This window comes from Lithobates pipiens, unplaced genomic scaffold, assembly GCF_037356315.1.
Source record: "Lithobates pipiens isolate NorthernLeopardFrog02 unplaced genomic scaffold, aLitPip1_a1.2 Scaffold_54, whole genome shotgun sequence".
Taxonomy (NCBI): Eukaryota; Metazoa; Chordata; class Amphibia; order Anura; family Ranidae; genus Lithobates; species Lithobates pipiens.
The window spans coordinates 1,782,945-1,798,110 of NW_027507876.1; positions in this window are offsets into that span (position 1 = coordinate 1,782,945).

The following is a 15,166-nucleotide window of genomic DNA, read 5'->3' on the forward strand; positions in this document are numbered from 1 at the left end:
GGGTGTTCAGTGATATATTAGGCCAGAAGTTCCCAAACATATTTGTGCTACCTCCCCGTTTTTCAGGAAAAAAAAAAATACTCAGTGCCCACCTGGAAACCTACTTCCTTAAAAGGGAGCTCCAGTTTCCTAACCAAAACATTGAAAGTCGTAATTTACAAATACTACTGATTTTTAATATAAGGAAACTTACTTGCCCAAGGAATCAAGTGCTGTCCTCACCCAAACTGATTCTTCAATTGGTTTCTGGTCCAGGTCCATATGTCAGCACCATGGCATGGCTGGGCAAATGGGCATACAGGTACGTCCCCTTTAAGAGGCGGCATTGTGGGTGCATGCATGCCCGTCGCCTGCTCCGTGGCCCCGTGGACTCAATGTCCGCCTGTGTCCCGGCAATTGTGTCATGGAGCAGAAGAACCGGGAGATGCCTATGTAAACTAGGAATTTCTCCATTCTGCCTAGTGACATGACAGAGATCACTGCTCCCTGTCATTGGGAGCAGTGATCGCTGTCATGAGACTGGAAGCCCACTCTCCACACAGTTAGAATCACTCCCTAGGATACACTTAACCCCTTGATCGCCCCCTGGTGTGTAACCCCTTCCCTGCCAGTGTCATTTACACAGTAATCATTGCATTTTTATAGCACTGATAGCTGTATAAATGACAATGGTCCCAAAATGGTGTCAAAAATGTTCGATGTGTCCACCATAATGTTGCAGTCATGATAAAAAAAGCAGATTGCCGTCATTACTAATAAAAAAATATATAATAAAAATGCCATAAAACTATCTCCTATTTTGTAGACGCTATAACTTTTGTGTAAACCAATCAATATATGCTTATTGCAATATTTTTTTTCACCAAAAACATGTAGAAGAATACGTATCGGCCTAAACCGAGGATAACATTTTTTTTATATATTTTTGGGGGATATTTATTATAGCTAAAAGTAAAAAATATTGCTTTATTTTCAAAATGTATGTTTTTGTTTTGTTTATTGCGCAAAAAATAAAAACCGCAGAGGTGATCAAATACCACCAAAAGAAAGTGGGAAATTGTGGGTAAAAATGGATTGAACATTTCTGCATGAGATATTCAAAGCTTGGGATATTTTTATAACCTAACCCTGCTTTAAACTTCTCCACAACTTTATCCGTGTCCTGTCTGGTGTATTCCTTGGCCTTCATGATGCTGTTTGTTCCCTAAGGCTCTATAACAAACCTCTGAGGACTTCACAGAACAGCTGTACTTTTTTCACACAAATAGAGCTCTCTTTTGAGGGTATTTTATCACCTCTGTGGTTTTTATTTTTTGCGCCATAAACAAAAAAAAAATAATATTTTTTTATAATAAATATCCCCAAAAAATATATAAAAAAAATGTCTTCCTCAGTTTAGGTCAATATGTATTCTTCTACATACAGTATTTTTGGTTAAAAAATAAGCATATATTGATTGGTTTGCACAAAGGTTATAGCGTCTACAAAATAGCAGATACATTTATGGCATGTTTATTACAATTTCTTTTTTACTAGTAATGGTGGCGATCTGCGATTTTTATCGGGACTGCGACATTGCGACGGACAGATAGGACACTTTCAACACTATTTTGGGACCATTATCATTTATACAGCGATCAGTGCATTGATTACTGTGTAAATGTGACTGGCAGTGAAGGAGTTAACCATTAGGTGGCACTGTAGGGGTTAAGTGTGTCCTAGGGAGTGATTCTAACTGTGAGGGGGAGGGGTTGTGTGTGACATGACACTGATCTCCCGATTACAGGGAGCTTTGATCAGTGTCAGTGTCATTATGCAGAACGGGGAAATGCTTGTTTACATTAGCATTTCCCTATTCTTCCTCTCAGTGAGATGATTGCGGTATTCCCACGGACATCGAATCCACTGACCTGTGATCATGCTCATGGAGCTGCCAGCGCGTGCCCGCGCAAGCCGCCTCTTAAAGGGCAACGTACAGGTACGTTAATCTGCCTGTACGTGCCCTTCTGCCGCAGTATATCTGCGTGAGGCAGTTGGGAAGTGTTAACACCGCTTTAAGACCTGTCAGCAGACTTACACAGTTACAAAAGACACATCTGGTTCAACCAATGGAAGGGAAAAAAAATAATTAATTATACAATTCCATATACACAATCCTATAACCATAGGTGATTCAGAGGTAGGTACTTGACACTGATTGGTTATAACTTGCATATTGTGTGTTTGATTGGAAAATAAAGTAATCAACAGATGAGTCTTGTGTGATTTTTCTTTTCTTCTCTTCCTTCTTTTTGTTTCCACTGCCCCCCCCCCCCCTTATTTTTAATCAACACTCCCCCAATTGCACCTAGAGCTACTACTGCCCCCTGGATTATTCCAGTGCCCCCAGTAGGCAATCCACTGGGGGACACATTCATAGTCTGGTCCTTTCCATACTGCCCTCTGCAATGTAGGCACCTATTATTTATTTTGTCCTATGTAGATATCAGCTATTAGGAGGTGATATCAAATTATTAAAGCTCACTTTACTGGCAGGTTTCCTTTGAGTTTTCTAGCTGGGTAGAGTTGGTTTTCTTCGGAGAGATAAGTAAAGCTGAATGGAAGGCCGATATAGATCCAAGTTATGTAAGAGGGATGTGATAAGATGCCGCAGTCCAGACTCTCAGCCAAATGTCAGGGCAGCAATTTCAATGGAAAGCAATATCTTTGAAAAAAAAGCTATTTTTGGCAGATAAAGTACATTAGAAAATTAAAAGAATGGCATAAAACGAATTAGCTAATAGGATATTTCCAAATGGAACAAATCTTCTTCAGGCTATCCATTCACTGGCATACTTCCCACCTCTTTTGAGAAATGATGAGAGATTTACCTTTCTACGAACCAACTGCCGTATACCTCTATCTGCTGTAATTTCCCCCCCAGACATTTGTTATTTTCAAAGTGTGTGCAATACAGCCAATCAACTTTATGGTAGAAGTAGCCAAAAGAAAACTAACAGGCTTTAACTCAAAAACTTCAGAGCATAGGAAGTGAAAGAACTATTCTCTTTTGTAGTAGAAAAATGAAGAATATTCAATCTTAAGCAGAAATGCCCTACAAAGCTGGGAAGTATCTACAGTTCACGCAAGGTGGCGGACTTCAAAGTCCTTTATGTTCTAAGGGATGCCTGAGAATTTCACATATCTGAATGTTACCTTCTTTATTGTATAATAAAGATGGTGACCCAAAAAACAGTTAATAGTCTCCACTGACTATTGAAAGACACTAGTTAAACATGACTCCACAATTGATACTTCTGGTGTCACCTCATACACTAGAGACTCTGAGCTAGTGCCTCAACAAGTTGGAATGTAATAGGCTGGTTTACGGAGCTTGAAACAGCCTTCCTTGCCCCTAATGTGGATCCTTGAGATTATGATCTTAAATCTCAAAAATACTTTGTTAATAAATTAATAAAATTAATATCCCGGTGTGTTTGAACATAAAAGCAAGCTTGGCAATATTCACCTCCACTCCAGCACTTTTCTTCCAGGTTGAACAATGCCCATTGTTATCCAACCCACTTTTGGTGAGCCCAGGCTGTCAGGTCACCTTGAGGCGACCAAAGGGGATCAGGAGTGCACCACAAGGTTGTGGAACCTAAGGCTGACTGCTGCGGACGGGAGACAGATCCCACTGAGGTTAGAGCGTAAGATTCCCTGGGGTGCGGAGTCTAAGAGCCAGCAGGTGTTCACCAGAGCCTCTAGTGGTGAGGATGGACTTGGCTGCAACTGGCTCCAGGTCACGACCCCCAGGGTCCCCCAGCTCACACCCACAGTAGGCAACAGGAGGACAGGGATAGTGAGGGATAAAGCCAAGGTCGGGGCCACAAGCAGACAGGAATAGTCAGGGACACGCCAAAAGGTCAGGATCACAGGCAAACAGGGATAGTCAAGGACACGCCAAAGTTGGTAACGGAACAACAGAAGAGCACACGGCAGGTAACAGGAAGCTAAACACACAAAGGAATACACAATGGTTGATCAGCAGGGTTGGCCTGCAGTGATGACAGGTTAATATATAGTTCTCTGATAGAAGCTAGGGTGGAGTCATGCCAGAGGATGAATTACAAAAGCATTCAGGTGAGGGTCGGCTGGTCTCTAGAGATGAACACATGGAAACAGGTAAGCAGACCAACTCTATTGCATAACCATGACACAGGTTGTCATGGACATGCCCCCTGGGGTCACGTCATCATGCCAGCCTGTGCTCACAGTACTTTTGGATAGTGCACAACTCACACCTCGTTACGCAAGCACCACATCCAGGAGTAAGGACAACCATTCCCTCTGCCAAGAAGAGAAAAGAACAGATGGCATTCGCGGATTGGCAGAACGTTGCAGGAAAAGGGTAAGTATTATATATATATTTTTTGAGAGGTGGTAGCTGGGGGGATTGTACAGGGAAGGGGGAATGGATCATAGGGTGGTGGGAAAAGTGGAGTCACTCAACACAAAAGACTGAGAATTCTTAGGAATGCAGGGCACCATGAGCCCTCCCCCTGACCGGACATCACCACGGTGCCTTACATTTACAATATACCTGTACAGAAAGCATCATTGACATATATTGTGATATTGAAAAATTCTTAATCTGGTTGAAAAAAAAAGACACAAGTCCATCCAGTTCAACCAACAGAGAGAGAAAAAAAATAACACTCTTAGATAGTGTATGAGGAAGTTTTTTTTATTTAATACCCACAGTTGATGTAATCGCATCAGTTCCATTCCATGAATTAGTAAGGACCACCCAGCCTAGAGAAAAGGCAAAGAAGAGGGCCCTGTAGCATCACATCACTAGTGTAAAAACTTCAGAAAAGGTAAGTATTAATAAAAGTATAAATAACATGCTAGGACACCTTCCTGTGAGGGTGTGGGTGACCAGGGGGGCGAGTTTGGAGCCTGGAGTTGGGTCAGTCTACCCAAAACGAATCTTTTGGTTTCCTATACAGTAGATGCTCCAGAGCTAATTTATTCTTCATATATCTCTTGGGGAGTATATTGTTTAGATAGCTGCCCGTGAGTTGCTGGGTCTGTGCAACAACTGTAGCCATTATGGGGCATACTCACTCTCTCTACCACTACCTTTGTTACTCATTATTCCCCGGGGTTCAGATATTTCCCTTTCAGTGTGTGCAGCAGTACCCTATCTCCCTCTATTTCCCTGACGTGGCGCAGGAATACTTCTTTTCCACATACTCACTCTCCCTGTTGAATTTTTTATTTATTTTTTATCTAATGAAGCATGAGGAGCTGGAACCCAATTATGGCAAAGAGATCAAGTTGTTTGGGGCACCCAGGACACAAAAATGGAAAATGAAGCCAGTATCTAACTCCACTTGCTATAACAAAAAAAAAAAATCACATTTAGGTGAATAAACCCTTTACATACTAAGAACTCTTTGCCCTTCCAACTTGCTTATATTTTGACTAGCATTCTTAGCATACCATCTTGTTAGTAGGGATACTTGGATGGGCTTTAAAGTAAAGTCACATTGGTTGTCCATGTACTGTATTGTTAGTAGTGAATGATACTTAGATGGCCTCCATTACTATAAAGTAAGGTCACCTTGGTTATTCATGTATTTCTCTATTGTTAGTAGAGATACTTGGATGTGCTGCAATACTATAAAGTAAGGTCATCTTGGTTATGTATTTCCATTTTGTTAGTAGGGGTGATTGGATGGGCTGCATTACTAATAAGTAAGGTCACCTTGGTTGCCTATGAATTGCTGTATTCCTAGTAGTGTTACCTGAATGGGCTGTCTTATTACAAAGTCAGGTCACCACCTCCGTAGTCTATGTATTGCCGTATTGTTTGTTAGTACTAGTAGTGATATTTGGAAGGGCTGCATTACTACAAAGTAAGGTCACCTTGGTTGTCCATGTATTGACACATTGTTAGCAGTGATACTTGGATAGGCTACATTACTACAAAGTAAGGTCACCTTGGTTGTCCATGCATTGCCATATTCCTAGTAGTGATACTTGGGTTGGCTGGCCTATTATAAAGTCAGGTCACCTCCGTAGTCCATGTATTAACTATTTGCGTGTAGTGATACTTGGATTGGTTGCATTATTACAAAATAAGGTCACTTTGGTTATCCATGCATTGCTGTTTTGTTAGCAGTGATACTTGGATGGGCTACATTACTACAAAGTAAGGTCATCTTGGTTGTCCATGTATTGCCGTATTCCTAGTAGTGATAACTGGATGGGCTGCCCTATTATAAAGTCAGGTCACCTTGGTTAGCCATGTATTGTTATATTTTACAGAAGGTGGTCTATTATTCCCTTTACCAGTAAGAGTTAAACCTGCAGGTCTCCCTGTATATCACAACTCACCAGCTCTAAAAAGCTGCCTCTTTTCCCTCTGCTGAAGAAAATCTTTGGGCTGAAAAAGAAGTACATTATTTAGCTGCCCCTATATCACCCTCTGTTTCCATCCCCAAGCTCGGCTGCAGCTAGACCAAAGCCAGACATGCTCAAAAGAACTTGAAATTGCCAAGCACTCCAAACCGTTTTTCTGTGTCAGTGGATCTATCCCGGAAGTGTCATGGAGCTGACTCCAGCTGTCAAACGGTGTCCTTTTCTACAAAGACAGAATCACATGAGCCTCTAAATCAGCCCTGGAAAGTTTCAAAGGCTGCGTTAGCCTGAATATGTCTAAGTGGATGGTTTGCCAGTATCAGAACATAGCAGTAGTTCTTTTGAGAATGAACCTGGCCGATCACCTGTTGGGAGAATCGTACAGCACTGGTGCTTTGCCTGTCATAATCGGGTCAGATTTGGAAAGTTTTGTTCAATTAAGATTAAAGACAAACTACAGTCAAAAAGAAAAAAAAAAAACGGGCTTCAAGTAGATATAAAGTCTACTAACTACCTGTCAATCCTTGTTTTTGGCAGTTCCCCATGCTACAAAGCTGCCTTAGCCTGATAACTGTGCTTTACATTTATTGAAGGTGCAATTATTGCTCTACAAGTCTCAGTTCTGCCTCCTGGTGCTGTACAAAGAAATAAATATAAGTAAGGTGTGCAATACCTATAATACGATGCTTAAAGTGTAACTCCACATTTTTGGACACAAAAATAGCAAATAATAAAAAAATAATATAGCATTTACAATTGCTAAATAAGTCACATTGTAATATATTGTTATAAAAAATTACATTTCCTTTTAAATCAGCTGCCACTGTAATTCTGTAGAATTCAATGCAATATAGCAAATCGGAGGCTTTCCGTACAAGATTGGTATACAAAATGCTTCCAAAAATGACACTTCCTGTTTGTGTGATTGGCTTAGTCAAAATCAAATTTTAGGCATCATCTGCAATAGAAATTTCAGTTTTGGTGGGATACTCACCAATGGTTAAATACTGCTAAAGGGATGCCAGCACTGCATTTTTTCTCATCAAAATACTGAGAGTGCACCAGGTGATTATAATGAATCAAATTATTATTACCATCCTGTTAGAAGGCAACATGGTCTAATGTCATATTTCTGGAGTTTCTCTGTTAATGTTACTGCGTTTATTGGTAATAGGGATGAGCTTCGTGTTCGAGTCGAACATACGTTCGACTTGAACATCGGCTGTTCGCCCGTTCGGCGAATTCCGAACGTTATGGGCCGTTCGCACCAAATTCGTGTGGCGCTCACGGCCCACAATGCACTGCGATGGCGCAGTGCATTGCTGGCTCATGATTGGCCAAGCATGCACTGTGACCCTACATGCTTGGCCAATCACAGCGCCGGCAGCGAGGAGAGCCATGATTGGCCACAGGCAGGATGCCTGTGGCCAATCATAGCTCAGGCTGTGTAGTACACGCCCCACACTATATAAGGCCGCCAGCGTGGCGGCCTTGTGTAGTGTGTTGGCATCTGTAGCAGTTAGTGGGTGTTCTGTGTACCTTCAACACAGTATACACCGATCGTTATCAGCCGATTTTTCGTTCTTGCTCTTCTGTAGTGGTTGTTGTCTGCATGCCCTGACCGCAGTATACACCGCTATATTCACCTATATATCTATCGATATATCTATCTTTTATAATAGAGCTGTCAGTCAGTGTTAGGAAATTGTGCGTGCTGTCTGCGTGCTCTGAACGCAGTATACACCGCTATATCCACCTATATAGCTAAATATCTTGCTCATTTTAAATAGAGCTTGCAGTCAGCGTTAGGAGATTGTGCGTGCTGTCTGCATGCTCTGAAAAAGACGGACGGCAAAACAAATTATACAGGGGTGATAACCCTTCCCTATGTTTTCCAAAAAGCTTAAAAATAGTTTTTTTGACCGGTTGAAAATTACAGATTCAACTTAACACAACAAACCTACACAGTCCCTGTCTGGTTTGCACCGCCTGTATACTGCTGTTCTGAGTATATAGGGCCTGGGGGCCACACGTATTTCCTTTTTTTAATATGGGTACGGGGTTCCCCTTAATATGCGTACAAGACCCAAAGGGGCTGGTAATGGGCAGGGAGGGCTACCCATGCCATTTTTCTCAATGATTTTCAACCATATTGCAGGAACCAGATATAACATTAAAACCGCAAGCAGCAAGACGCGCATGCGCGGGATCTCGGACGCAGACGTGCTCTGAGAGAGCTCCGCACGATCCGGCCCAAATTCAGCTATATTCAGCGCAGCCAGCGGGACAGCGGTGACGATAACGGCAGAGGGAAGCTCCGGAGAGGGTGATGAACAGGCGGGCTCGGGGCCAGCCGAAAAAAGGACAGCGTAAAGCCCTACTATTCACCGGGGGGTCCGGGTCCTCTCCTGAGCGCAGGCCGCAATCCAAGATGGTGCCGGGACGCCGAGACACGCGAGGCCCGGCCGGAGCTGCAGCCTTCCTGAGGGATGGAGCCAGCAGAACTCCCCTGAAACTCCCCAGGGATCCGTTTTCCTCACAATCTTCCGGGGACATGGAGGAAGAGCAGCAGGGTGAGTCCCGTTCGCATCCCCCTTCCCCGGCCATAGATGAAGATGCACAGGAACTGGCGGGCTCCCCTGGATCCTCTATGGATAAAAATATGGCTGAACTGGCAGAGGCCATGTCTAGTCAACTTAGTTCTGCTTCCATAGCACCCCAGCCAGCTTATTACTCCGGGGACACAGTGTTACTAGCTCGGTTCTCCACGATGCTACAACAGGAGCTTTCTAAGGCCTGCACTCTGATTACCACTGATCTAAAGAGGGACATTCACAGTATTGGTGAGAGATTTGACATTGTTGAAGCTAAAGTTGAAGGAACTGTTAAAAGCGTTAACCAGAATACCCATATGCTCACAGACCTCCAGGACAGGCTGGAGGATGCCCTTGCAAAAATTGAGGACTTGGAAAATCGCTCTCGCAGATACAATGTGCGTATTCGCGGCCTGCCCGAAACGCATACCGATTTGGAAGGGGCGATGCAGGAGTTAATGAAGGACTTGGTCCCAGACATAGCACCGCATCACATGGAAATTGACCGCATTCATAGGGCCCTTACTGCCCCTAGATCTGATGGCCTGCCTCGTGATGTTATTGTTAAACCACATTACTACCAGATCAAGGAGAAGTTGATGTTTGCTGCCCGCAGTCGACAGGACTTGACTCTCTGTGGGTCGTCTATTCAGTTGTTTACTGACCTTGCTCCTTCTACGGTACAGAAGCGTAGAAATTTGAAACCCCTGCTACAACATCTCATCAACCAACAGATCAGATATCGGTGGGCCTTCCCCTTTAGATTATCTTTCACCTATAATGGGAAATCCTACTCATTTTCCACGTTGCCGGAGGGAGAAGAATTGCTACTTAGTTTGGGCATTATCTCGAGAGACTCATCAGCCTCCTCTCCTCCGATTCCAGCACGCCGCTCACTCTCCCCACTTTGGACGGAGCGTAAGCGGAACCCACCTAGAGGAGCCCCCCGGAAGACCAGGAATCCCGAGAATGCACTTTTATGCCCTCCTTGACATCCTGGACGTGCCACTTGCAGCTGAAGGGATACTACTATTTTTTGCCTGAGGGACACACCTGAGTCCGTCTGTGCCTGCGCGACTGCGTAGTCACCCTGTTAGCACAACCATAGTGCAGTTTCCTATTTTTTGGATTTATTCCACCCGAAACGGTTCTTCCATGACTGACTTAAAGTTAATGTGCTTTTTTCTTTATTGTTTTTATTTTTATTATTACTCTCTCTTTTTGGACATGTTTTACAGCGTCCTCATGGTTTGATGTTTGAACTCTGTTTCTGTATAGCATGGGGGTATGGGGTCTGTCCTATGGTGGGGCCCGTGGGGCCTCCCCCGGGGGGGGGGGGGGGGTGCTGGGGCGGGGGGGGGGGGCATTAGGTGCCTGCTTGCCCTGGGGCCGTTACTCTCGGGGTGGGACGACTCGCGAAGCTAGTGCAACTTATTGTCCGACAGTATGCGAGACCTGAATCCGCACTGCTGGCATGCTATGGAGCAAGGGCCCTTTGGGCCGGATCGGGAATCCATGCTGCTCCTTTGCAAGACTACCTTCTCTCTTTGGAGAAGAGGTACCCTTGCCACTACCGGAAAGGACACTCTATCCGGCAGGGATTATTTCCCACATTGTTATACGGTTTACACGAGTCTACTGGTATAAGTTTCTGGGCCTACGGCCCTTGTCTTTTATGTTAACTAATTCTCAGTTTTTTCTCTTTTTTCTCTTTTTCCTCTCTCTTTCTACCTCCTATCTTCCCCGAGCTGTAGTCCTGACCCTAACCTACGTACGCTGGTACTGGAAGCCTGCGGAATGTCAATCCCATGTATTGAAGGCTATGCCCGACCTTCTGGTGCTACAAGGTAAGAGTGCTCTGCCCTACCACGATGGCTAAGTCATATTCGTCCGACTTTTCGGTGATCACACATAATGTCCATGGCTTTAATTCCCCAATTAAAAGGACTAAAGCCTTTCAATTTTATCACAAACAGAAAGTAGATATTTTACTACTACAAGAAACGCATTTTTCTAAGACGTCAGCTCCACGTTACCTTAATGTTAAATACCCGCAGTTTTACCTGGCTAATGGACCCGATAAAAAGGAGGGGGTAGCTATAGCTTTTTCTAGACGTACCCCTTTTACGCCCATAACCATAATTAAGGATAAGGGTGGCAGATACATCATGGCCGTGGGACGTATACATGACCAACTTGTATCCTTTGTATCTTATTATGCTCCAAACTCAGGACAGGTGGACTTTTTTAGCAAGATGTTACGGACATTGATGCCCAAGGTCCAGGGACAGGTGATTTTGGGGGGAGATAGTAATATCCCGCTGGACAGAATTATGGATAAATCCAACCCTGACAGACCCACTCTCAAGAGACCGCCGACTGGGAGTAATAGGGTGGCTAGGCTCTTACATCTCTATGATTTAATTGACGCTTGGAGGGAGTCCAATCCCACGACTAGAGATTATACGCATTTTTCGCAGGTGCACCATACATATTCCAGGATAGACCATATCCTGGTCCGCACACCTTTGCTCCCGTATCTAACGTCGGTATCGATACTATCCACCCCCTGGTCGGATCATTCTCCGATCAAGATGTCATTGACTGGGTTGTGGTCCAAAGCTTCCCCGGCCCCGTGGCGTTTGAATTCTAGTCTGTTAAAAGACCCCGTTTTGTGCGCTGAAATAGACAAAGCATTGCAGCAGTTTTTTGCAGGTAATAAATCCTCAGATACGTCACCCGCGATTAATTGGGCAGCTCACAAGGCCACGATTAGGGGCATTATGATACAAATAGGCTCTAGGCAAAAACGAGCACGTGACCATGCGATTCGGCAATTAGAAACCAAATTGGACCAGCTACTGCGGGAACAACATGCTCACCCGCTCTGCGACATTAGACATACGATTGACGATGTTAGACTGGAATTGAACTTAGCTCTGACGACTCAGGGTGAAAAACATATTGGCTGGACTAAACATAGGTACTATACAATGGGTGACAAACCGAATACTATGTTGGCCAGGAAACTGGTTCCCCGACCACATACGCCTACGTTACCTAAACTGAGGCTCTCTACGGGTCGCTCCACACAAAACCCTGAACTTATTCTGCAGGAATTTTACAAGTTCTATTCCAAGCTTTATGGCTCACAGACTGCGTACGATCCTTGTAGAGCTGATCTCTTTTTCCGTGATGTTCCGCTGCCTCAATTGACGCAAGCCCACGCGGATCTGATGGAGGCTGAATTCACGGAATTAGAGATTAAAATGGCGATTAAGTCACTCCACCCCTCGAAGGCCCCGGGACCGGATGGCTTTCCAGGCCAATATTATAGGAAATTCCAGGATGTCCTGATTCCTCACCTGTGCTCTTATTTTAATGGGCTTCGGAGGGGAAGCAAGATACCCATACATGAAAATGTGGCTTATCTTAGTGTCATTCCTAAGCCGGGCAAGGATCACGGGGACTGTGCGAACTACCGACCGATCTCCCTGATCAATACCGATCTAAAGATTTTAACGAAAGTCTTAGCATTTAGACTTAACACTTTTCTGCCTAACTATATCCACCCTGACCAGGCCGGCTTTGTCCCGCTTAGGCAGGCATCGGATCAGACCCGCAGGCTAATTAATCTTATATCAGCAGTGCAGTCGGACTGGGATGGTGGAGGCTCTAGACGGGGAATGCTGCTATCGTTGGATATTCAGAAAGCGTTTGATTCCCTTTCTTGGGAATATTTATTTGCGGTCCTACGCAGATATGGTTTTGGTGAGCGCTTTTTGACTCTCCTTGGAACGCTTTATGACACACCATCAGCATCGTTGATGCTGCGGGGATATTCCTCTGAGCCTCTACCGATTAGACGGGGTACGAGGCAGGGCTGCCCACTGTCCCCGCTCCTGTTTGTTCTTGCAATAGAGCTACTGGCCATTAGGATTAGGGAATGTCAGGATGTTCAGGGGATTAGGTGTGGAAACAGAGATCATAAATGCCTACTGTTTGCTGACGATCTCTTGCTCACGCTGACGTCACCAATTACTTCTCTCCCTAACCTATATGCGATTCTTCAACCCATCTCCGAAATCTCGGGGTTAAGAGTTAATCAGTCCAAATCTAAAGCGCTCAATCTTTCCCTGTCGGAGGCCACACAGAAGGCTATAGAGAGCACATACCAATTTAAGTGGGAGTCGGAGGCACTGCCATATCTTGGTGTTAATCTGACCCCGACTATCCAGAAGTTATACAGGCAGAATTACCCCCCACTCTACAAGACACTGGCAGCGGACCTAGCTAAATGGCAGCTACACCCTCCATCGTGGTTCGGCAGACTGCACTCTATTAAAATGAATGTGTTACCTAGAATACTGTATCTGTTCCGTACCCTACCGGTGGCTATTCTGCGTAGGGATCTACAAATGTTGCAAAATGACATTCTTAGGTTTATTTGGGGACACAAGAGGCCCAGGGTGAACAGGAGTACAATGTACACCCTAAGGAAGCAGGGGGGACTGGGCCTGCCGGATCTGCAGAAATATTATCATGCTGCTCAGCTGGCCCACCTTACCAGATACCACTCACGCCACACACATGCTATTTGGATGGATATGGTATCTTATTCCTGTCGTCCCTCACAGGTTTCACAGCTATTATGGCTTCCAATGAAGGATAGACCGCTGATATTGTGTCCTACCCTGTCACTGGCTCTGGCTATATGGGACAGGCTGTCCAAAATATACAAATTCAGATCGCCCCACAACCCGCTGGCGCCATTACTTAATAACAAAGAGTTCACCCCGGGTCTCTCTCCTCAACTGTTCAGTTGGTGGACAAATAAAGGGCTATTGCGCATTGCTGACCTATGTGACCGTAGGGGTATACTTTCTGAACAAGCTCTAACTGAAAAATTTGATATGCCGTCCTCTGAGAAGTTTCGATGTGCCCAATTAAGGCATTTCGTGCAGAGTATGGTCCGTAGGGGAGACCTGGGTTCCCTGACTCCCATGGAGCAGTTGAGTATGCAATATGACAAAATAAGAGGCCATTTATCTGCCATCTACGCATTACTTAGGGGTCCAGGGAAGAAGTTGAGTTATATGGTCCAGTGGGAGCGGGACATTCAGGAATCCTTTGAATTAGATGACTGGTGCACGCTCTCTGAGACGGCATATCGCTCTCTCGCCAACACATCGGTGATAGAGGCTAATTACAAGGTATTGTTGCGGTGGTACATGGTCCCAGCCAGATTGGCCGCTTTTGTTCCGGGAGCTCCGTCCCATTGTTTTAGAGGATGCGGCCAGGTGGGGACCACCTACCATATTTGGTGGTCATGCCCGAAGGTCAGAAGGTTTTGGATTAGAGTGTTTAATTTTGTCTATACTATCACAGGATTGAACCTGAGGAAATCACCTAAGCTGGCCCTCTTGGGGGGAAAGGCGGCAGAGGCTTCCAGGCTTCAGCAGCGGCTCCTTACCTTTATATTTATTTCAGCTAAGATCACCATAGCTCGTAACTGGAGATCAGCCGCACTACCGATAGCCCAGCTTAAACATAAAATGTCATGGCTAATGCTAAACGAACGGTTATCAGCACTGTCACAAGACAGGATGAAAATGTTTTATAGAATTTGGGATCCATGGATTGTCTATCTAACTAATGGTTCCGGGACATATGCTGTTTAACCACTTTCAGACCGGACCATTTTGCTGGTAAATGACCAGAGGTCTTTTTACACTTTGGCACTGCGCTGCTTTAACTGGTAATTGCGCGGTCATGCAATGTTGTACCCAAACAAAATTTGCGTCCTTTTCTTCCCACAAATAGAGCTTTCTTTTGATGGTATTTGATTGCCTCTGCGATTTTTATTTTTTGCGATATAAACGTAAAAAGACCGCAAATTTTGAAAAAAAATGATATTTTCTACTTTTTGTTATTAGAAAAATCCAATAAACTCAATTTTAGTCATACATTTAGGCCAAAATGTATTCAGCCACATGTCTTTGGTAAAAAAAAAGTCAATAATTGTATATTTATTGGTTTGCGCAAAAGTTGTCACATCTACAAACTAAGGTACGTTTTCTGGAATTTACGCAGCTTTTAGTTTACGACTGCCTATCTCATTTCTTGAGGTGCTAAAATGACAGGGCAGTACAAAACCCCCCCAA